The sequence below is a fragment of the Palaemon carinicauda genome, chromosome 43 (assembly GCF_036898095.1).
Source record: "Palaemon carinicauda isolate YSFRI2023 chromosome 43, ASM3689809v2, whole genome shotgun sequence".
Lineage (NCBI taxonomy): Eukaryota > Metazoa > Arthropoda > Malacostraca > Decapoda > Palaemonidae > Palaemon > Palaemon carinicauda.
In genome coordinates this window covers 16521965-16547038 of record NC_090767.1, presented here as the reverse complement: position 1 = coordinate 16547038, position 25074 = coordinate 16521965, and the positions used below count along the sequence as shown (strand labels likewise).

The 25074-nt window shown below is 38.5% G+C and overlaps 1 long non-coding RNA gene across 1 annotated transcript in view; it reads left to right on the top strand.

Moving 5' to 3' along the window:
* Nucleotides 1–25074, top strand: part of LOC137633938 (uncharacterized) — a 203624-nt gene that overhangs the window by 164429 nt on the left and 14121 nt on the right. Inside the window, exon 2 of the long non-coding RNA XR_011042365.1 lies at nucleotides 24028–24190. This is a non-coding gene — a long non-coding RNA (uncharacterized lncRNA). The remainder of the gene's footprint in view (nucleotides 1–24027; nucleotides 24191–25074) is intronic.

Below are 25074 nucleotides of genomic sequence, written 5' to 3'. Positions count from 1 at the left end.
TAAGCAGGTACTAGCACTGGCAGAGAGTCTGGGAACTGAGCTGAGATTGCCTTGCCTTATGCAAGGCACGGGCTCTTGCTTGTAAGACTCTTCTATGCTTGCTTGTTAGATTGTCCAGCCTTGTGCTACTATGGGTGGAGAGGGGGTTATGCATATATGGTCAGTCTCAAGGGCGTTGTCCTTCAGTTAAGGTATTATTACGGTCTCTTGCCTCTGCCATTCATGAGTCACCTTTGAACCCTAAGGACATTGATAAAGTTGCATAGGCCAATGCTCTTGGGAGAGAGAGAGAGAGAGAGAGAGAGAGAGAGAGAGAATGTTTCTAATTCTCGGTTCTTTATCATCCACAACATTTTTTTTTTTTTTTGGTGCGAAGATTTTCCCTGAATGCACATCAACCTTTTAATTAAAAAAAGCCGTATTATATATGTATATTCAAATAATAGAAAAATGTATAAAAAAATACTAGCTATTATATGCATTTAAAATTATATTTAATGAAAAATACAAAATATATTACATTCCTGTTTTTTTCTCATGTATTTAAATATATGAAACTAATCAATTCTTCTCGGTAACAATAATGTCAGAACATCTTTCTATAATAATTTTCTATCTTTTTGTCGAGTTCAGGTTAATCCCTGCTCCTTATTATAAAATATTATAGTAATTTAACTTTAAAATTCTCCCTGCCAATTGCTGCAATGATTCATGGTAGGTGTCACCTCTACTACAAAGTTTTTATAATTTGCATCTGATCAAATTGTACTGTTCATACTGCAAAGACAATTTATTTATATTGTTTATACCACAAAGACATTACTTTAATCAAAACTTATTTACTAACCTAAATTTCTCCCTCAGACGTTTTGTCAATAAATAATGTTAATAAAAAGATATAAAGTATTTAATAACACCGGCCGAAGTCAACGACAGGAGCTTGTTTTTGGATGAACGTTCCATAATCTTGCAACAAAAGAAAAGCAGATGAATGGACTAAATTTCATCTAACACATGACAGGATCAAATCCACGAATAAATTCCTTCACAATATATTTCTTTTTCTTCTAATTCAGTCATTGTTTTCAATAAGATCTTCTTTTGTCAGCCATTTAATTGTTCCCAATAAAATCCCTTCATTATCATATATATTTTGGTTGGGGTTTACAGTTCAGACAATTAAATTTTGGAATAAAACATCAATGAAGTATTATTTATCAAGGCATTTTCTGCATGATATTTGCTATGGAAACTACAATAGAAATTTGGTATAACTACGTCAAAAAATATAGCATATTTTAGCTGACTTCAGCATAATTTTCATCGGAGTCTTTCACAATGAAGATCTGGTAACACTGAGAGTATTAGACTCAGTTTGAGAAGAGAAAAGACAGGTAGGGAAAGGAAAGGTTTTTTGGTTCTATGTCTAGCCCTTCCTACAAGAGTCTGTTCCTCTGACACCAAGGTATGATTGTTGAAAGTTTATGATGAAAAAGAATTTAGTAGTTGAAGTTACAGATCCGATGTCAAGAACTGATGACTATCCTAAAAATAACTTTATTTATGCAAACATTCACTAATCTCATAAAATTTTGAAGAAACAGTTCACGTAAATTATTTAATAGAAAAAATAAATTAGTAATCACCTATTCATTAACTTATGTTTTGAAAATAAAGTGACTGTTCTTCAGGAAATATCTAATAGAGTTTTGCGGTTACATAAAAAAGTTTTATAAGTTCTTATCTCTTTTCTTTCTGTTTAGCTCCTTCATTTCCTTTATTTCCTTTATTCCTTTCCATATTTCATCATTCATCCAGGGTTTTCCTGTATCTTTTATTCAATAATTCATTTATTTGTACACTTTTACAATATATTCCATTAAGCTAGTTGCCTAACCTTCACGTCTCGTCATTCAGGAAATAAAGAAGACCACAAAAGCCTACAATAAGATAATTCTACTGAAGAGAATTTATATTTAGATTGAATCTGAGAAGACTCATTATTATTCCAGGAATTTCTCCCTAAAAACAGAATTAATCGAGGGGGGATAGGAGCGCTATATAAATACAGTGGCATAGACTTATAAAACTCCAAATTGGCTAATCAATTATTTCTTTACTAGAGTCATCTCACCCTCAAGAACTATTTTAGGGATCCCAGTGAAATATTGAACAGGAATTTACGTTAATCAAGAGAATCTTGCTGAAAGCGATGGATGGGAACAGGAAAGTACCATGAGGAAATCATGATAGAAATCTTCACCTTCAAAGCAAAAGAAAAAACAAATCTTTTGTTGTAAATTTATTTACTTTCTTCACTATCTCGGGTATATCTGTCCCGTACTAAGGTGATTATATTACCAACAGAAACACTTAAATAAAAGGAGGTTTGAATGTTGAGAACTCAATCTATAAGTTATCAGATGTTCGTTGATCAAAGTCACCCAATGAAGACCAAAGCTAGAACCGGGCGACCTGACCAATCATGAAGACCAAGAGTTAAAGAGAAAAGAAAATAGAGATAATTTAGATTACGGATGTTGGGGCCTCTGCATTCTTCCTTGTGATGGCCAAAACGTTGGCCTCTATAACATAGAAGCGGCTCAGGAGTATATTCTTCGATGGGGAAAGTTCCCCAGACTCCTAAGTCCAGTTTGGAGGGAACTGGACCGATGAAGGTGGCAATGAGGCGTCGAACTGGAACGTTGTCTTTGCTCGTGCAGCAAACAGCACAGTCAATGTTGCTGCACGATGTTGCAATGGTGATAGACATCGTCACAGGATACCTGGTGGTGACAGCTTTCTTCCTGATAAAAGCAGGATCCAGCAGCGTTAAAGTTGGGTCTTCCTGGAGGAATCTGGCTGTCTCAACGTCCTTGGGGTAGATGATAAGATCACCTTTCCTGTTGGGTCTTGCAGTGAGTTGCATGCCTGGCTTAGCAGCCATGGCAGCAACAGAGGCATAGGAGAGTTCGTTGTCAATATGTGAGAGCCGAAACTTTGGCAGAGGCTTCTTATAACTGTGTATCTGAGATGTTCTCTGCAATGGCAGTGGCTTCTTGCAGGAGTGTCGTAAGGCAATCTGTGCAGTTGCAGTCCGAAGGTTAGAACCCCGTGATACCTGACGGTAATTCTCTTATAATATCAATCGCAGAAATATTATAGAGTAGGAAGCTGCCGGAGGGAACTTCCATCAGGATGACATGGCCGCCATCTCACCCGAAATTAGATTTTTCCTAAGTCAAAATCCCTTTTTGAATAGAGAATTGTACATAGTTCAGTGACCAGCAGTGTTCCAAGTCGCGGAGTGGTGTGGTGTCTATTACTAAACCAACCGATTAATTCAAATAAAAACATTTTCATTTATAAAAAAGAATAGATGTTTATTAGAAAATAATTTGACAAAAGAATGAAATTAATAATTTAAGTATTTATTGTCTTATTACCTTTATATGACATAAGCATATTGCTTTCAGATTTAAAGTTTGCAGTTCATTGTGATAGGGAGTAAAAAATATGGAGAAGCAAACTGAATTAAATAAGGAGATATCTTTGACAGGTAAAGAGTATTTATTACTCTTCCTAATAGCACTGATTGTGAGAATAAATCAGTAAATTTGCATTTATGTCATCCTGTACATCTAGGCTGACACAGTTGTCTTAGTGGACTCCTGGACCAGATCTCTACCGAATCACTGGGTATAGTAGAAGAGAAATTATAGCCATCGCTGCCTGTAAAATCAAAGCTATAGAATTTGTAATTAAATTCATTTTCACGCCACTTGCACCAACAGTATAGTTTTTCCATTTGGTTATCATGTCTATATTATGCACAGTCAGCCCTCTTTATACGCGAGATCACACTTCACAATTTCACCTACACGCGGCAGAGATAACTGCAATACCTGTTGAATAATAAACCAATTTGTAATTAAAGATTTTTAAGGATCGAAGATTTCAAATCCCTTACAGCGTAAATGCCTCAAGCCATTTACCTCGTTCTCAACCCAGCTCGTTTCACCTCTCGCTGTATACTGTTAGGTTACTATTTTGAGAAAATTTGTGATTTGAATACTATCTAGTAACATTTGATATTGCACATCGTGTTGTAAACCCATTATACTTTGTTTATCAGAAATTGCAGTTATTTTAGTAAGTACTTCATATTTTCATACATGATGGGTGACTTGGATTATTTAAAATCTGTCAGAGCTCACCACAGGACGCAAGTCACCAAAAAGTGTAAGAATGTTCGGGATAACTGTGGGTCTTTGACCTCATGTGAGGTCAAAGAAAATATTCTCTCTTTGGAAAGTTTACAACAGAAACTTGCTGACTGTAACACACAGATTTCTGAGCTTATTTGGAAGTCGGATAAGGGTGGTCTTGCTACTGAACTTAAGAGCTGTGATGAATATGATGAAAAAATGACTAGTGCCATTTCATTGCTCAAAAGTGTTCCAAATATATGTGATGTATGTAACAAGGTCAAGCTTCCAGAGTTGCCACTTCCAGTGTATAGTCATGCTAGGGGAGAGAGTATTGAGAAGTTCTTTAGAGATTTTGAGGCTATAACTGGTGGAGCTAATTTGAACTCCTACACAAAACTTTTGTACCTTCAAAGACAGACTCGGAAGGAACCCCATACACTTCTTCAGTCTTTAAGTTCAAGGAGTCGAACATATGAGGATGCCAAAAAACTGCTTATGGAAGCATTTGGGTCAGTAATTGTTCAGAAGTATGATAGTATTAAATTGTTGTCAGAGCGAAGACTTTCTTACCAGGACGACCCATATAAGCTTATTGGAGAGATGAAAATGATCACAGAGATAGGCCTACCTTCAATAATCTTTCAGTTTCTGTGGATGATATTCTTCAGTTCTTTTATTGGAGCTCTCTAAAAGAAAGCTTTAGGTCACAGTTCATTCAGATCACAGGAAACTCTAAACCTTCTTTAAAGGAAATTGATGATCACATATTTGAAGCTGCAGAACGGTATGTCGAAGCCCAAGAGAAATTTAAAAGGAAAAGAAAGTCCAATGAATGTGATGCTGCTATTTCTAGTTTTGCAGCAAATGTTGTTAAGCCCTTGGATGAATCTGCTCCCAGTAGATTTCGTGCATGCATTCTTTGTAGTAAGACGGGAGTCTTCTGATCATCCAATATAGAAATGCCCAAATTTTGCCTCTCCTAAATTGAAGACAGAGAAGCTTCAAAGTTTGCATGCATGCTGTAAATGTGCAAATTTTCACAGAACCAAAGATTGTAAATTTAGGTTTAATACCAAATGCAAGCATTGTAGTCAATGGCACTTTTCATTTTTGTGCCCAAGTAGAGATTCTCTGCAATCAGATATTTCAACTGATGACCCAAATACAGTGTCGCATAACGGTATAGTATGCGTTGATCTTAATACTTCGCACATGACTGATGTATCTAGTTCTATCTTGCCCACATTCAGCTCGCCCCTTCCTGATGGTTCACTGGTAAGACGCTTAAAGGATAGTGGATCGCAGATGACTTTTGTTAATAGTGATTGAGCAGATAGGCAAGGGTTTGAGGTGATTAATCCAAATTTCAGTTTAGTTGTGAAAGGGTTTAATGAGTCTAGAACCTTCAATACGAAAATAGTTAGACTTCAGTTGATGTCTGAGCATGAATGTCACATGGTTAAGGCAGTTTGTATTCCTGAGATTAAAACTAGACTCCACCTTCCAGGTCTTGGGAAGATTGTTCATGAGTTTTCTAAAAGGGGCTATTCTCTTGCCCACAAATTCTTGAAAGCTACAGATTTTTATTGCTGAGAACTGACTGTGAATATGCAATTCCTGTAAGTACCAAGGTTTTTGGTGGCACTGTTCCTTCAGTATATCTTGAAACTTCATATGGAATTATGCTTTGTGGCCAAGTTGACACAATCTCGGATAATTTGAAGTATTTACCCTGCACAAGGCTTCAGTTTTTGTCATGCAATGTTGTAAGCAAGCTTAGAGATTCTGATATTGCCACAGTGTTGGAAAATTCTGCTGAGAGTCCTATTTCCCTAGAGAGTATTCCTGAAATATCGGTTGTGGATGAAAAGGGAAAGGTTACTGAGACAGAACTGCAGAAAGCTGTGGATGATATTCTTTTCCAAGAAAGGCACAGAATATTAAACTATGATGACAATAATTACAATGATACATCAATTGAGTCCCATGATAAGCTAATTGATTTTGTATTGGAGTCAACTACCCGGACTGAGGAGGGAAGGTTAGTCATGCCTCTCCTCTGGAACAGTGAAGTGTCACATCTCCTGGGAAATAACCAACGTCTATCCTAATTAATTTTGAATTCTAATTTATGAAAGTATAGAAATAGACAGCATCTATCTATGATGGATGAAGTCTTCAGGGAATAAGAAAACCTGGGGATAATAAAAAGGGTTGACAACCTACCAGAGTTTCTTAAAGAGACTCTTAACTTTAGTTTCCCTTATTTTGAGGTGTCATCCTTCTAGCATTAGAGGTTCTTTGACCTCTATTTTGAGGTGTCATCCTTCTAGCATTAGAGGTTCTTTGACCTTTATTTTGAGGTGTCATCCTTCTAGCATTAGAGGTTCTTTGACCTCTATTTTGAGGTGTCATCCTTCTAGTATTAGATGCTCTTTGACCTGTATTTTGAGGTGCCACCCTTCTAGCATTAGATGCTCTTTGACCTCTATTTTGAGGTGCCATCCTTCAAGCATTAGCTACTCTTTGACCTCTATTTTGAGGTGCCATCCTTTTAGCATTAGCTACTCTTTGACCTCTATTTTGAGGTGCCATCCTTTTAGCATTAGCTACTCTTTTACCTCTATTTTGAGGTGCCATCCTTTTAGCATTAGAGGTTCTTTGACCTCTATTTTTTGAGGTGTCATCCTTCTAGCATTAGCTACTCTTTGACCTCTATTTTGAGGTGCCATCCTTTTAGCATTAGCTACTCTTTGACCTCTATTTTGAGGTGTCATCCTTCTAGCATTAGATGCTCTTTGACCTCTATTTTGAGGTGTCATCCTTCTAGCATTAGATGCTCTTTGACCTGTATTTTGAGGTGTCATCCTTCTAGCATTAGATGCTTTTTTACCTCTATTTTGAGGTGTCATCCTTCTAGCATTAGATGGTCTTTGACCTCTATTTTGAGGTGTCATCCTTCTAGCATTAGATGGTCTTTGACCTGTATTTTGAGGTGTCATCCTTCTAGCATTAGATGCTCTCCGACCTCTATTTTGAGGTGTCATCCTTCTAGTATTAGATGCTCTTTGACCTCCAGGATGTCCTCAGAACCAAACCTTTCCTCTTCCTCTGATAACTCTTCATTGCTGCTCCGCCCCTTTGAGAGATTTCTATTTCTTCTCGCTGCCTTTGAGAGCTCTCTTTTCCTCCTCTCTCTCTCTCTTTGAGAGCTTTTTATTATTCTTCTCTTTCTTTGATACCTCTCTGTTATTCATCTCTTCCTTAGAACTTCAGCATTACTGGTCTCTTCCTTTGAGAGCTTTCTTTTTCTCCTCTTTTTATTTGATAGCTTTTTATCACTTTTCTCTGTCTTTGAATCGTCTTCAGACCGATGTTCTTCAAGAGTAGGAACTTTTTCTTCTTCCTCCTTCTCCTCCTTCTCTTCTTCTACATCCTCCTCTTCTCCTCTTTGGGGAAGACCCGGTTCATTTAGCTGTTCTTCTACTGGAAGATCGATATCATCTTCCAGTTCATCCTGGACCTCTTCTCCAGCAGGAAGATCGATTTCATCCTCCAGTTCATCCTGGAAAGTTTCTTCAGCTGGAAGAAATTCACCATCTTCCACGTCTTCTTGGAACATTCTTTCAGCTGGAAGATCGATTTCCTCTTCCAGTTCATCCTGGAGTACTCCAGCAGGAAGATCAATTTCATCTTCCAGTGCATCTTGGAACACTCCTTCAGCAAGAAGATCGATTTCATCTTCCAGCTCTTCCTGGAACACTCCTTCAGCTGGAAAAAATTCACCATCTTCCAGCTCTTCTTGGAACATTCCTACAGCTGGAAGATTGATTTCTTCTACCAATTCATCCTGGAGTACTCCTGCAGGAAGATCAATTTCATCTTACAGTTCATCCTGGACCTCTTTTCCAGCAGGAAGATCGATTTCATCCTCCAGTTCATCCTGGAAAGTTTCTTCAGCTGAAGAAATTCACCATTTTTCCAGCTCTTCTTGGAACATTCCTACAGCTGGAAGATCGATTTCCTGTTCCAGTTCATCCTGGAGTACTCCAGCAGGAAGATCAATTTCATCTTCTAGTGCATCTTGGAACACTCCTTCAGCTGGAAGAAATTCACCATCTTCCAGCTCTTCCTGGAACCCTCCTTCAGCTGGAAGAAATTCACCATCTTCCAGCTCTTCCTGGAACCCTCCTTCAGCTGGAAGAAATTCACCATCTTCCAGCTCTTCTTGGAACATTCCTTCAGCTGGAAGAAATTCACCCTCTTCCTGGGTAGTTTCTCCGATTTCCTTGAGAAGATTCTGCAAAAGCTCTTCATTTCTCACAGTCTCACCTAACCAGGTTCGATAAACCGATGTACCCATTGCCATCCTCCGTTAAGGAGATTTCTTACCGCTTTCTTCATTGCCTCCATTTCGAAATTCACTCCGAATGCTTTGAAAACTTGAGAAGCCATATCTATGATTACCGAAACCTTTCCTGAATTTAGCATTATTTTTGAAAAAAGCGAGTTGAGGAGAGAGAGAGAGAGAGAGAGAGAGAGAGAGAGAGAGAGAGAGAGAGAGAGAGAGAGAGAGAGAGAGAGAGAGAGAGAGAGAAAATACAGCAAGTTCTCTTATGGCTTCAACTGGAGTCTAAATGTCTTCAGGTATGAAGGAGAGAGAGAGAGAGAGAGAGAGAGAGAGAGAGAGAGAGAGAGAGAGAGAGAGAGAGAGAGAGAGTAGTGTATAATAACTTTCCTATATATATACACATACATACATACATAAATACATACATACATAAACGAATAGAACAACCGAGAATCCACAAGATAAAGAAATACAGAAAGGAATTATAAAAAAAAAATAACTATAATGAAAGATCTATTCATAGTTTTCTTTCTGAGGCAAATCTAACCCTCTGGAGACCTTTCTGGAAGACTTTCTCTATCATCTTCGTTCATTCCCAGAATGTAATGTTCGCCTCCGTATGAATTTCCTTTGTATTCATATAAACTATTATGGAAATGACCGAAAGATTAAAGAATTCCAACTAGCTCTCTCTCTCTCTCTCTCTCTCTCTCTCTCTCTCTCTCTCTCTCTCTCTCTCTCTCTCTCTCTCTCTCTCTCTCTCTCTAGTAGGAATCTTCAAAGTGTCTCCAAAGGAAATCAGGAGAAATTTTGCACAAGACGAATTTTCTGTTCCTTTCCAAGGTTTTCATTTCTTATTTCTTCGTTCGTTTTCACTCCAATTATGGAAAGTTCTATCTTATTCTAATGTCCGGTATGAGAGAGAGAGAGAGAGAGAGAGAGAGAGAGAGAGAGAGAGAGAGAGAGAGAGAGAGAGAGAGAGAGAGAAAATTCCATATGTGTCTGTTCGAAAGAAATCTTCAGAGTGTCTCCGGAGAAAAATATGACAATTTGGTCTAATGGCCGATGTCTTGGCAGAGTTCGGCTTGTGCCAAATGTAAGTGGAAGGCCAAGACCAATATCAGTGTTAGAGAGGGAAATAATATTGTGAGGAGGAAAAGTGGCAACGCCGCTCATCAGACTCATCCCACGTGTGAAATATCAAATTCAATTTTCGTTCAGAATGCATTTTCTTCTTTATTTTCATTACAGATATAATTTTCTCTAAACAAAATGACAGTTTCAAATATATTCCTGAATAGAAAAGAAACCACCTTTCGATATGCGGTAAATCGAAGCTACTCATGAGTTACTATCGACCTTAAAGACGAATGAATAGAGAAGGAAATCCTTCCACTGTCACATAGGCCTACGCCCTTCTATCATTGAAGGAAATGCTCTCTCTCTCTCTCTCTCTCTCTCTCTCTCTCTCTCTCTCTCTCTCTCTCTCTCTCTCTCTCTCTCTAATAATGATAATAATAATAATAATTGACTGAGTGGTGTAGCACAGGGCTTAGGTATGAAGGAGTTTACTTAACTGTGTATAAACATATCCTTATCATTTGGGGTTATAATAAAGGACAAAGGCCTCAGACATGTCCTTATTCATGTCTGCCGTTTGGCCAGTTTTATCACCAAGCTGGCCAAATGCAGATTGGTGATGGTGGGAGACTTTTATCTGATCACTCACAGGAAACCAACCTAGTATTGGTGACCCAAACAAATGAATTTAAAAATTGTTGGAAGATTTTTATCTAAAAACTTAAATACGCAAAAAATAGATTTAAATTTTAATCATTTATAATAAATCCAGATAAAGATTGCAGATAAAATTAGTATTATAAAATTTGATTGATTTTAATCAAATGTAAAAATAAAAATTGTAAAGTTTTTTCCTTAAAAGATTTGACAAAAGAAGAAATTTTTATTTCATAGTTTACCAGACAAGTTTAGGAAAAACTTTAAAATTTAATATTATTTTACAAATAACCAAAGAAATTATAGCCATATTAGTATAATCATTAAATAATTTATCAAATTTTTGAGTAAATTTTGATTAAAATATATTTTACATATAAATAATCTAAATTTAAAATGATAGTTTTATACTAAGTAAACCTTCTAGGATGAGGTTTTAACTAGTCTATTAATACGTATTTATTTTATACATAATTATATTAGTATATTTATATATTAAGATGAAAAACAAACTAATATATATTTATTTTTTTAATCTGTGCTATTTTTTGCTAAATATTTCCAAGATAATAAAGGTCATTTGCCATTGTTTACATAAGAAGTTGACAACTACCTTTTAAATATCTATTATTGTCCTGGCGCCAAATTCAAACACTAACAAAATACCTTAATTATTCCAAATTATGAAAAATATACAGACTTTTCAACAAATTTTCTTGATTAAAATTAAACTTTGATAAAATCTAAGGGAATTTTATTGAATATTTCACTATCTTTTATTCATATAATCTTTTTCATTTTGACCACGTGTTCTTGCTAAAAATCAGCTGATTTTTTGCATTACCAACTAATATTTGCAATGTACCTTTAATATATCATATTCATTTGATAAATAGAGAATTATTGGTATAAAATACTATTTAAAATACATTTTTATAGTTTAATAATATAATATTTAATAAAAATAAAATTCATTAAGCATAAATTTAAAGTTTATACAATAATTATGTAATAGAAAAGTTAATAGTTGCAAAATTAGTTGTTTTTACACTCAATAGGAGGCGATACCATCGCCATGTCCATGAACATTTTTTAGGTGCCGAGCGTAAAATGTGTATGAAAACATGATCAATTATTATAAGTATATCATAAACATATTTCAATTTAATATTAATATTGTTATATAGTTTTAAATAATATTTTCATATGATTTTATTGGATATTTTGTATTTAAGCTTGTCGGCACTTAGATCATGGCGTCTACATTTAGGGGAATTATCAAAAAATCAGAAAAATCTAGGGATTTGGGGGACAAGTTTTTTAAACCAGTTTGATGGTTTAAGCAAGATTTTATTTTTTATGGTTACAAAAATGTAATTCCTGAAATTAATTACATTATATAATGTAACTAGAAAGGAGAGAAACATATATAATACTGAATTTAGATTGTGTTGATGAATGCTAGGGAGAAAATTAGCCCCTATCTCAGGGGAAGTTTCGTTTGTTTAGGTAGATTTATCTTCATAACAATATGGCAGACGCCAGACGGTGTGATACGTCCAGCTCTTCAATGGCCGTCCCTGTTCATAAGTTTTATTTAATTTTTGTGCCTTTTAAAGTTACTTTCCTGTAAGTATTAGTATAAGGATTTAATCTATATAAGTCTATTGTTAATTTGAAATATAATTAAAAGTGACAATCTTAGAATTTATTTGAAAAATATAGACTTGGAGTTAGTGAACCGGCTTCTAGTGACAGTACCATTTTCGTAGTGGCAGAGACTGGCCTTCATGATTCTATTATATGATTCAAATTCCATGATCCAGGCCATTGCTGGAAATTCATGGAATTATGTATGTAGTTTTGGATTATCATAAGAAGTTAATATATAAATTTTATTGTAACTACTAAATTTCTGTCAATGTCAGATCATTTCTTCCCTTACCTAACCTACCCCAGTATGTGAGGGTCTTACTTTAGGCAAAGACCATTGTCTTACTTGATGTTGAATGACTTTTGAGTTATTAAAAACTCTTAATTTAATTAGCATATTTCCACGCTCAACTATATGGAATTTTTGAAGTTTTATAGTTCAGCATTTTGCAAAAGCTTGAGATTTTGGTATTACTCTCTGCAAGCACTTCTTGGGCTATCTACTGCCTTCGTAGATTTGAACAAAAAGTTTGCTTGTTACAAGCACTGCATTTGTCTTGAGAAGTTTGTTTGGATGTGCGTTGTTCATTCAGTATGTTGGGTGTATGTTTAAGCAGGAAAACTATATATCTATTTACCAAGGCACTTCCCCAATTTTTGGGGGTTAGCTGACATCTAACAAATGAAAAAAAGGGGGAGGTTTCCTCCCTACGCTTCTCCCAGCCTGACGAGGGACTGGACCAAGTTCGGCTGGTACTGCTAGCAAAACTAGACACAAAATACTTAAAAGTTTTCAATAACTATTGGGAAAAATCTGTCTGGCTGAGTTAAACATGATTAACCCTTTTACCCCAGGGGTATTTGGAAATTTCCAACCCTTAACCACCAAGGGGTTATTTTTTTCCCAGCACATTTAGCAGTATATTTTTTTAAATTGCTCTAAAAGCCATAATTTTTGTCATAGAGAGGTCAGGTTGGTCTCATTCTCTTGGAAAATGCCTGAATTTTCTCAAAAAATTATCAAAAATATAAAAAAATAAATTTATAGCATTTTTTTGCAAGGACGTACCGGTACGTCCATGGGGGTAAAGGGATGGCACTTCCCCAATTTTGGGGGGTAGCTGACATATAACAAATGAAAAAAAAAGGGGAGGTTTCCTCCCTACGCTTCTCCCAGCCTGACGAGGGACTGGACCAAGTTCGGCTGGTACTGCTAGCAAAACTAGACACAAAATACTTAAAAGTTTTCAACAACTATTGGGAAAAATCTGCCTGGCTGAGTTAAACATGATTAACCCTTTTACCCCAGGGGTATTTGGAAATTTCCAACCCTTAACCACCAAGGGGTTATTTTTTTCCCAGCACATTTAGCAGTATATTTTTTTTAAATTGCTCTAAAAGCCATAATTTTTGTCATAGAGAGGTCAGGTTGGTCTCATTCTCTTGGAAAATGCCTGAATTTTCTCAAAAAATTATCAAAAATATAAAAAAAAAAATTTATAGCATTTTTTTGCAAGGACGTACCGGTACGTCCATAGGGGTAAAGGGATGGCTTTTGTGAAACGTACCAGTACGTCCTTTTGGGGGTAAAAGGGTTAATATATATTTGTTCCTTCAGAGATAAAAAAGGCAATGTTTTTTCATAGCGTGAACTCATCTGTCAAACTATATAATGATGTGTCGTCTGTGACTGTCTAACGGCAAGGGAAGCTCACTAATCCATACACTTAGTTTTCAGGGGCACTGCCTATTTTTATCATTTCTTGTAGATAATGGTTAGTATATCTCTTATAATAATGTCATTATTGTTCTTAAAACTCTATACAGAATTGTTCATTATTTTCCTTCCTTCCTCACAAGGCTTTTGTTCCCTATCGTGGCCCTTGGTCTTGTAGCATCCTGCGTTTCCAACTAGGGTTGTAGCTTAGCAATTAATGATAATAAAAGAAATTAAAGAAGAAAAAAGTTTGTACATCTGACTGTATTGTATATTTAACCTGCTAATATTAACTTGTTTTGGTTTAAAGGCTCCAAATTGGATGCTGGCGTTGGATTTTTGTCTTAGAGTATCGTCTGTATTTACTACCGAACTTAATGGCATCCTGACTCCTATGGACATAAATAACCTTATAGGAAAGGGGGCCAGTTTTACAATATTTTGTGATGTAAGGAGTCTCCTACAAAATTTCAAAGGTTTTAATTCTAGTAACCCTCGAGATTTTAAGATTTTAGAGTGCTCATTATTATTGGGCTGAGAGGTATAACAATTCAATTATGCTGGGTTCTAGCAGGTATACAAGTTAAGTTTTGCAGGGTACCGACAAACCTGCTCATAAATGAAGAGGCAGATAGAGAGGTAAATGAAGCTGCAACCGAGTTGCTTTGTCGGCTACCTATTGGACACACTCGTCTGATGCACAAGGTTTTTTTTATGACTGGCTAAAATTAGCCAATTTGCTAACTGGTACCCCTTCCATAGAGGCATTTTTTGACCTAATGCCCCACTGTTGTGTCCTTGAGAAATAGATGTGTTAGAGATTCGAGGTAGGGATAGCAGGTGGCAAAGATTCTTGGGCGGATTGGAGTATCTCTCAGAGTTCTCGTAATTCTATCTGCTGAGAAAAATTTCGTCGTCATAGGTCGTAAAACTACGCATCACTTAAGCCTGCTCGCACTTTGGGTAATCACCTGTTCCCAACCATTCTCTTGTGAGTGTATACTCACCTGGATGCGTGCACTATACGTTTAGTGTGCGTTCTTCAAACTTTGAATATAGTATTCTCCTTGTTGTGCACTCTTCCTTTCGCATTCGCTATTCACCGGGTGCACGTGGTGCTGATTTTGACTATTGCTCTCCGCTTAGCATGTGAACGCCCATCTATTTGCACTCCGTGTGGCTTCTCAAGGTGAGAGAACACGCACCGAGAACATATTTTCCTTGAAAATACTATATTGTACATGTTGGTATGAGATACACCTACTTACATACTTACTCCCTGTGTTCTATCTCACAAAAGGGGAGTTAGCACACTACCAGTAGGGATAAGGACTGTTTCATTCTCTTCCTCTCTTGCACAATGACTCCAACTTTTGGGAGAGAGAAAACAAACTGGGACCATTCTCATTGTGTGTACAGGTTACGAGATGTTAGCGGCACTAGCGCAAGGCATCCGTGTGCCCTTCAGTTTTGTGTTTCATCTTTAGGGCAAGATTCTGATTGTGTTTGCTCCTTACAAGACAAGTTTCCCTTGCTTTTCGTGATCAGCGTTTTCTCTTTGCATCGGCTATCCGCTGCTATTGCAAGGCTATCCGCTGCTATTGCAAGGCTATCCGCTGCTATTGCAAGGCAATCCGCTACTATTGCAAAAGTTACACAGTTACCCAAGTTAGTTACTGCTATCAGGAACCTTATAGAAGGTTACCATGATGGGGAACCACATTACAATCGCTTACTGAGACGCGAAACCTGTCGGTGGAGAACCGCAAGATCTGGAACATGGATTAGAGCGTACACTCTTGCCTCTGGCATTCGTCACATTTGAATCACCAGGGAACTCATTCGCCTGATTCCATTACCAGTTTCTTCACAGCACTCCTTCCATAGAGGAGGTAGAAGGAAACAGAAACAGGATGGCAAATCTGTCAAAGAGTCTCGAGACTTGACAATATGTTTGTATGGCTTCATGGGAGGAGTAGCGTAGGATTTTCAGTATGGGGTATAAGAACGCCAAAAGTACTCCATCTCGTTTATCATGTCCGAGACTATTCGCATCCCTTGATTTTAAACCATCCAGTATGGTCGTAGGAAATTTCTCCTACCTAAGGTTGATAAGTCTCCGATTAAAGAACGGGGTTTGATATTAGCGTAGGAATAAATCTCAAATTTTAAAAGTAATTTGTCATTATCATAATTATTCAAACCTGAGTTTTAAGGTCCATTTCCCTCTTCAACTGCAAGCCTTAGATGAAAGCCTTAAGCTTAAGATTAAAGCTTGAATCTCAAGCTTAATATGGGCCAGTAACTAACGACATCTCGTATATTGACAGCTGTATTTAAGTCAATCTTTAGACATATTCTTACTAAAGAACGTTACTTTGTAAATTTAGGGAAAATACAAATTACTTGTGATATAAATCATTCTACATTTCAAGTTTAAAAGTATATTCCATTTTATTAAATGAAACCAGACGGGTAAAAAGACATAGAAATATACCAAAGTGTTTTTTTATGTATATAAGAACTTTGATTGTAATCTAACAGTTTTTTTAGTTTTAGAGTTAGGCGAATTGAACATTCGCAAATGCGAAATGTTTTTTTTTATAAGGATTTAGATCCAATGTATTATAATCTGTTAAAATAGCATTTTTTAAAATGGGGAAAAGTATATTAGTAAGTATTAATTATTTGTTAATAGTTATCTGCATCCAGGAGTCTATAAAACCAGGCCAGAAGGGATTTTTATTCATTAATACTGTTGTGCGAGTTTTAATGCAATATTTTAATGAGTTGGTGTATTGTAAGCTAAGACTCAATAGTCGTTAGACAATTAGGCTTTGTAATTTTAAAAAGCAATGTTTAAAGTTTAATAAATTTTTCCAATAAGTCATTTTTATATTTACCTCCGCCACCAATCTTGGAAGGAGGTTATGTTTGTTTGTTTGTGAACAGCTTTCTGTCCACAATTTTAATCATAGAGTAATGAAACTGGCAGGGATTAACTGTTATGTAATTAGCTGGAAATTATTAATTTTCAATATTAAACTTACCCGATAATCATGTAGCTGTCAACTCCGTTGCCCGACAGAATTCTACGGGAGGGATACGCCAGCTATCACTATACTAGAAGGGGGTGTACTCACAAGCGCCACCTGTGGCCAGGTACTACAGTACTTGTTGTTGACGCCACCTCACTTTTTCCTCTGTCGTGCTTCCGGCAAGACGTTCTTGGATACGCTTATGATTTTGGAGTATTGTTCACGGTTTGGTGAAGTATTTCTCTAAAATTTGCAGCTATTCGCTATACTAGAAACTTCTATATTAGCTTAGTTAGCTTTTGGAATTAATTTAATTATGGTGACGAAGAGAGTATGAACTCTCTTTCACCTTTAAATGGCCGACCCTTCCCTTAGACGGAAGTGTTGGTGTCTAAGAGAGTATAGACTCTTTCTTAATTTTGCTTAACAAAAGTTATAGATTTATTTTATATCTCTCCGCCTTTTATAGGTATTTTATATCTCTCCGCCTTTTATAGGCCTCTTCGATTAACTTCATTTTATTATAAACTTATTAAAATTAATTTTTATATTTGTTTATTTTCGACCTTTCCTAATAGTAGGCGGTCTTTTCTTGGTACCGAAGTTAATTAACATTGAGCCCGTCATTTCGGTTTTACCTGTTAACATATTTTGCTATTTTAATGTTTTTGAAAGAATTTCTTTGATAGTCTCGTACTGTTTTCAAAGTTGAACTAACGTTTTGTTTTGTCTCTGCAGTTGTTGACGTTCAGAACGTTCAACTTGCGCTCTATCGTCACGATAGAGAGAGAATTTTCACGGTGTCACGTTGCAGTAAGAGTAACCGTGTCTAGCGTTTTGTTCATTCTTTCTTAACTTAATGGTTTTAATTCTAATAAATTGGGAAATATTTCAGTTTTTTCCTTTAACAATAATATGTTTTAACGATATATATATGATTGGGCTCTTCTCTCAGGTTCTAAGTCAAGAGAGAGAGAGAGAGAGAGAGAGAGAGAGAGAGAGAGAGAGAGAGAGAGAGAGAGAGAGAGATAGAGAGAGAGAGAGAGATAGAGACGGAGGGAGAAAGAGGAGGATAAACGTTTCGTTCAAGCGAGTAACGTTGTTATCGTTTTTGCTCTTCTCCCTAGTCTCTTTAGGGGAAGAAGGTAAACGTTTCTAGAGTTTTTCTTGTTCTCAAGCTTTATGCGGTGAGAGATTTTAAACGTAGTTTATTTGATCTAGTGTTTAGTCTCTTTCCAGCCACTGAATTATTTATCTTTCATTAGATTTTTCTGTTACATTGTAATTCTGTTTTCGCAATTACTAACTTTTGAGAAAGGATAGAATTGCGTGTTTCAGGTACAAACTACTTAAAGTTTCGAGTTCAGTGAAATAAGTGCAAACAGAAAATCAAAAGTGATAAGTGATTAGCGCAAAGTGTGTCAGTGTTGTGCGTGAGGGTACTTCTGTGCGTGCCAGTCGTCCTCCCAGTCCGGGACCTCTTGCAAGCTCCCAAGCCCAGGGGAGAAGCAATGTCGAAGGGCAAAAGGGTTCGGCAGGCCTTGATCGGCGCACAGAAGTATCCTCGGTGGTTGCGGGCGTGTCTTTCAGAGACCGTCACTCCCACCCGCAGACGATTGAGCCCTTAATTTGCTCGTCTGCAGAAGAAATTTCGGGGAGAAAACGCTGGTCTCAGGTCTCAAGACCTCTTAAACGTAAAGTCCAGACCTATGCCAGACGTACGAAGTTAGAGTTCAACAACCCGGATGCAGTCATTGGGTTAGCTCTGACTCTCCTCAGTCATCAGGTGACTGCACACCTCCTAAAAGGAGTAAGGTGCTGCCGCAACAGATCTCTTCTGTTAAGGCTTCGCCTCAGCAGACCTTAGTGTCTGCCGACCCCAAGTTGTCTCTACTGCAGTCCATGCATTCACAACTTGCGGTCTTGATGAGTGAGTGTCAGGCTGAGAAGGTTACACCTCCTCCTGCGATCGCTCCGCCTGACCGCAGTACTGCCTGCCAGGCGTACGATGTTGAGGCTCCTCAGAATACCTTACCACGTTCTGAGTTTACTGTTTCCAGCGGTGTGCAGCCCCCTCCGCCTTCCTTAAGACAACCTCAGCAATGGGAACAGGAAGCTTATACCCTACTTCCTCCGCTTCCACTTGCAGTTCCACCAGTGAGGCAACACTCTCTTGAGGTACAACAACCTCTCCCACCTATGAGTCAGTCTCCTCAGCCCTCGCTGCAGCGAGCTCAACCCTTCTCAAGGCAAGCGCATCAACACCTTAGCCTTGCGCCTCAGGAGCCTCAACTCGCGAGACAATTACTGCGTTCTGCGCAGCCACTACCTCATCGCTCACAGCTCACACCGCAGGAACCTCAACTCGTTCCTCAGGAACTCGCTACTGCGCATCCATCAACCTTACAGCAAGCGCAACTGTTGAGGCAGCTACCTCATGCTATGAGTCAGCCACCTCAACGCATGCATCTGCTACTTTCTCCTCAACTTGAGAAATAACAAATGACAATAATAACACCTCATTACTTTCATAACTTGCAGTATGCCTACACAAACATTATGATCATGGAGGTTATTTGTCTTACTTATATAAAAATATATATGTATTCCTTGCAATATATTTTTAACAATATCGCAGAATATGGCAAAAATATCTTCAAAACAAAAATGAATCATGAGTTATGAATGTAAGGTAAATATTATGTTGATATTAAAACCCCATGCAAGCATGCATGAAGCACTCTAGCACTGGTCATGGAATTTCTGAGAAATGTTTAACGCCATGCAACTCGCTCTGCTTACCTTACAGCATGCTCTACATACAGCATGCTCTGCATACAGCATGCTCTGCATACAGCATGCTCTGCATACAACATGCTCTGCTTACAGCATGCTCTGCATTCAGCATGCTCTGCATACAACATGCTCTACATACAGCATGCTCTGCATACAACATGCTCTGCATACAGCATGCTCTGCATTCAGCATGCTCTGCTTACAACATGCTCTGCATACAGCATGCTCTGCATACAACATGCTCTACATGCAGCATGCTCTGCATACAGCATGCTCTGCATACAACATGCTCTGCATACCTTACCGCATGCTTCTCAGTCATACATCTTTGGTTGTTGCCAACTCACTAGACTGTCAAGCAGTTTCATAATGTTGCCTTCTAGTCTGCTGCTTTTGCACCATTGAAACCCTCACTGAGAGAACTTAACTTTTCTCGGATATGGTCCCTGTAGATGAGAAAGTGCTTTTCTCCCTCCTTCTGATATTCCCTTGAGGACTCTGTCATTTGGAGAGGAGCCTTTAGCTGCGTAGCCTCCTTTGGACTTTTATTTAAGCATAACATGCTTCCAGGGAAGGTAATGGTTCCACTTCAGTCACTAACCCCGTCTGTTTCCACACCTGCTCCCATAGACCTTGAGCTGTGTTGCAAGACATGCAGTCCAAGCTTAGTCCTTGTTAAAGGATTTTTTGTTTACGGAGTCAGTGTGTCACTGGGAAGACGTTCAACAACCAGCAGAAGTGACTTGTTGTGACGCAGTGCGGCAACCTCAGCAACCCCATAAGGAGTTGTCTGTACGACCCAGACAGTCTAGACAGCTTCGGGTTGTCAATGTACTTCCTCGCTTCCCCATGGTTGACAGTTCACAGACTGTGCAGCAGTACCATGATCTTGTGTCCGGCTCCGTCAGACGACTGGCTTTTAAGAGCTCCCACAAGTCATCGCTGTCTGGAGATTCTCAGATGGACTATGGATCTGACCAAGGAACTGGGCCTCCTGGTCAATTTTGAGGAGTCTCAGCTCATCCCATCCCAGACCATTGTCTCCCTGGGTATGGATCTTCAGAGTCGAGCTTTTCGGGCTTTTCCGTCGGCCCCAAGGATCTTCCAAGCCCTAGAATGCATCCAGAGCATGCTGAGAAGGAACCGATGCTCAGTCAGGTAGTGGATGAGTCTAACAGGGACACTTTCATCGCTGGCCCTGTTCATCGTGTTAGGGAGAATCCACCTCCCCCCCTTCAGTATCATCTAGCTGCTCACTGGATAAAGGACATGACGCTAGAGACGGTCTCAGTTCCTGTTTCCGAAGAGAGGAGGTCTTCTCTCGCGTGGTGTAAGAACAGCTTTCTTCTCAAGGAAGTCTACCTTTGGCTGTTCAGAAACCCGACCGCCGTCTCCTCTCGGACACATCAGACACGGGCTGGGGTGCGACTTTGGACGGACAGGAATGATCGAGAACATGGAATCAGGAGCAAAGGACACTTCACATCAATTGCAGTTGTTGGCGGTTCTTCTGGCCTTGATAAACTTCAAGTCCCTCCAGCTTCACAAAGTGGTGGAGGTGGACTCTGACAACACCACAGCCCTGGCTTACACCTTCAAGCAGGGAGGGACTCTTTCGTGAAGTTGTTCTAGATCGCAAGGGACCTCCTCATCTGGTCTAAAGATCGAAAGCTCACGCTGGTAACGAGGTTCATTCAGGGCGGTATGAATGTCATGGCAGATCACCTCAGCCGGAAGGGTCAGGTCATCCCCACAGAGTGGACCCTTCACAAGAATGTTTGCAGCAGACTTTGGGCCCTGTGGGGTCAGCCAACCATAGATCTGTTCGCTACCTCGATAACCTAGAGACTCCTATTGTATTGTTCTCCGATTCCAGACTCAGCAGCAGTTCACGTGGATGCTTTTCTGCTGGATTGGTTCCATCTCGACCTGTATGCATTCCCGCAGTTCAAGATTGTCAACAGGGTACTTCAGAAGTTCTCCTCTCGCAAAGGGACACGGCTGACGTTGGTTGGCTCCGCTCAGGCCCGCGAGAGAATGGGTCTTAGAGGTACTGCAATGGCTGGTCGACATTCCCAGGACTCTTCCTCTAGGAGTGAACCTTCTACGTCTACCTCACGTAAAGAAGGTACACCCGAACCTCCACGCTCTTCGTCTGACTGCCTTCAGACTTTCGAAAGACTCTCAAGAGCTAGGGGCTTTTCGAAGGAGGCAGCCAGAACGATTGCCAAAGCAAGGAGAACATCCACTCTCAGAATCTTTCAGTCTCAAGGGGAAGTCTTCCGTAGCTGGTACAAGACCAATGCAGTTTCCTCAACCAGTACCACTGTAACCCAGATTGCTGACTTCCTGTTATATCTAAGGAAAGTAAGATCCCTTTCAGCTCCTACGATCAAGGGTTACAGAAGTATGTTGGCAGCGGTTTTCCGCCACAGAGGCTTGGATCTTTCCACCAACAAAGATCTACAGGACCTCCCTAGGTCTTTTGAGACCTCAAAGGAACGTCGGTTGTCCACTCCAGGCTGGAATCTAGACGTTGTCCTAAGGTTCCTTATGTCATCAAGATTTGAACCTCTCCAATCAGCCTCTTTTTAGGACCTCACATTAAAAACTCTTTTCCTCGTGTGCTTGACAACAGCTAAAAGAGTAAGTGAGATCCACGCCTTCAGCAGGATCATTGTTTTCACATCTGAAACGGCTACATGTTCCTTGCAGCTCGGTTTTTGCTAAACAAGCTTCCTTCACGTCCTTGGCCTAAGTCGTTCGAGATCCCAAGCCTGTCCAACTTGGTGGGGAATGAACTGGAGAGAGTACTTTGCCCAGTTAGAGCTCTTAGGTACTATCTAAAAAGGTCTTAACCTTTACAAGGACAATCAGAAGCCTTATAGTGTGCTATCAAGAAACCTTCTTTTCCAAGTTCTAAGAACTCAGTTTCTTACTATTCAGGCTTCTGATTAGAGAAACACATTCTCATCTGAAGGAAGAAGACCTTGCTTTGCTGAAGGTAAGGACACATGAAGTGGGAGCTGTGGCTACTTCAGTGGCCCTCAAACAGAGCCATTCTCTGCAGAGTGTTATGGATGCAACCTATTGGAGAAGCAAGTCAGTGTTCGCATCATTCTATCTCAAAGATGTCCAGTCTCTTTACGAGTACTGCTACACCCTGGGACCATTCGTAGCAACGAATGCAGTAGTAGGCGAGGGCTCAGCCACTACATTCCCATAATCCCATAACCTTTTAACCTTTCTCTTGAATACTTTTTATGGGTTGTACGGTCGGCTAAGAAGCCTTCCACATCCTTGTTGATTTGGCGGGTGGTCAATTCTTTCTTGAGAAGCGCCGAGGTTAAAGGTTGTGATGAGGTCCTTTAGTATGGGTTGCAGCCCTGTATACTTTAGCACCTTTGAGTTGATTCAGCCTTCCAAGAGGAACGCTGCGCTCAGTAAGGAAGACGATCTTATTAAAGGCAGAGTAACGGTTCAAGTCGACTTCCTTACCAGGTACTTATTATTTCATTGTTATTGTGGATAACTGATTATATGAAATACGGGATACTTAGCTATCCTTTAGTCTTGTACACTGGTTTTTCACCCACCCCCCTGGGTGTGAATCAGCTACATGATCATCGGGTAAGTTTAATATTGAAAAATGTTATTTTCATTAGTAAAATAAATTTTTGAATATACTTACCCGATAATCATGATTTAATTGACCCACCCTTCCTCCCCATAGAGAACCAGTGGACCGAGGAAAAAGTGAGGTGGCGTCAACAACAAGTACTGTAGTACCTGGCCACAGGTGGCGCTTGTGAGTACACCCCCTTCTAGTATAGTGATAGCTGGCGTATCCCTCCCGTAGAATTCTGTCGGGCAACGGAGTTGACAGCTACATGATTATCGGGTAAGTATATTCAAAAATTTATTTTACTAATGAAAATAACATATTTTGAAAGGTCAAGGTCAAGGTCACAGTCGAGCAAAATTTCCAATTCACGTAATCTTTCACAAGTTTGGACATCTTTGTCAGAGAGACTTCAAACTTGGTTCATATTTGAGTGTATTGAAATTAATGCCAATTAATACGTGTTAAGGTCAAAGGTCAAGGTCGAGAAATAAGGTGCGGTGGCGGAGGTCTGCACTTTACTGAGTGCTCCTCTTGTTTAAAAAGCAACTCTAAAAGTTATATAAATTTTCTTATATGTTGTTTTAATATATGTACGTATAATTTAATTTTGTAAGTTGGCAAAACTGTTATGTAAACTGAAGTAAATTTATTTTGTGTATAAAATGTATTTGCCGATTCACTTATGGTTAATATTAGTGATTTTCCGGATTCGTTATATATATATATATATATATATATATATATATATATATATATATATATATATATATATATATATATATTCAAATCCAGGTTTAGGTGACACCAATAAGGTTTATTTTATACTAGTTAATCAAATTGTATCGGTTCCTGTAATAAATCAAAATTGCAATTGATTATATTTGATTTTCAATTTGCAGGTGACCTACGATGCAGGATGTGTCGAGGACTGAGCCAATGTAGGCGACCTGTAATAAGTCTCCTTTGGGAGTAGGGTCTATTTCTCAATCCGAGCCTCACCCTTCGGCTCCCCCAGCGGGATAGCGCACTTTCTGTCCAAACAGTTTTTACAGCTATATAAAGGTTTGTCTCTCGGTTAATAGGTATCAAAATAATCTCGCTGGATCCTTTATATTATTTGATAATCTTTGACAATTTGTCAGTCTTAAGATATAGAATATTTTATATTTTCTCATTTATATACAGTACAAAGGTCGCCTAACTTACAAACGCAGTAGATCCCGAGAAACAGTTTGTAAGGGGTTAAGAAACATGTTAATGTCTTTTTGAGAAGTAGTAACTGTTATTAAAGAAGATAGATAAAGATAAATTATCTCTTTCGTTACAAACTCGTCTTGCTGGTTATAACGTAACGCCAGTCTTGTTTCTTGTCCTGTTATTGTATAAAATTACCAGCAAAGGTCCCGAGGAATTTATTTCATTTGGTCGATTGATCTTAAAGTTCATTTCTCAATCAAAATATTTTCATACTTAAAAAATGCAACATGTTTTAATTAACAACCTCTTAATTACAATTAATAAAATACTTTTATATTATGTCACAGTTCTCTTTCTTAAGAGTACTCTCGGGCACACTATTCTTTCTCATTGCTCCTCCTCTAATGTTAAGTTTTTAATAGTTTATATAGGAAATATTAATTGTTCCGACACAGATACAAACCTTCGCTTTTTATAATAGGGTATTACTTTCGGCGCAACTGAAAGACGAGCCATGATAATTTTAGTTTGGGATAACTACCCCATCCGGGGTGGGGTAGACTGGCTACCCCGCTCACGCACACCTCTCGGCTGAGTAACCACTTTACTGTTTGGGTTGATAGAGGACCGACATGCTGTCCTTCTCCTGCAAAGACTGGCCTTGATTATTTTTTTTTTATTTTTTCCCTGAGTGTATATATATGTATAAATGGAAATATACGTTGTTAGATACGGGTAACTTTAGTGCT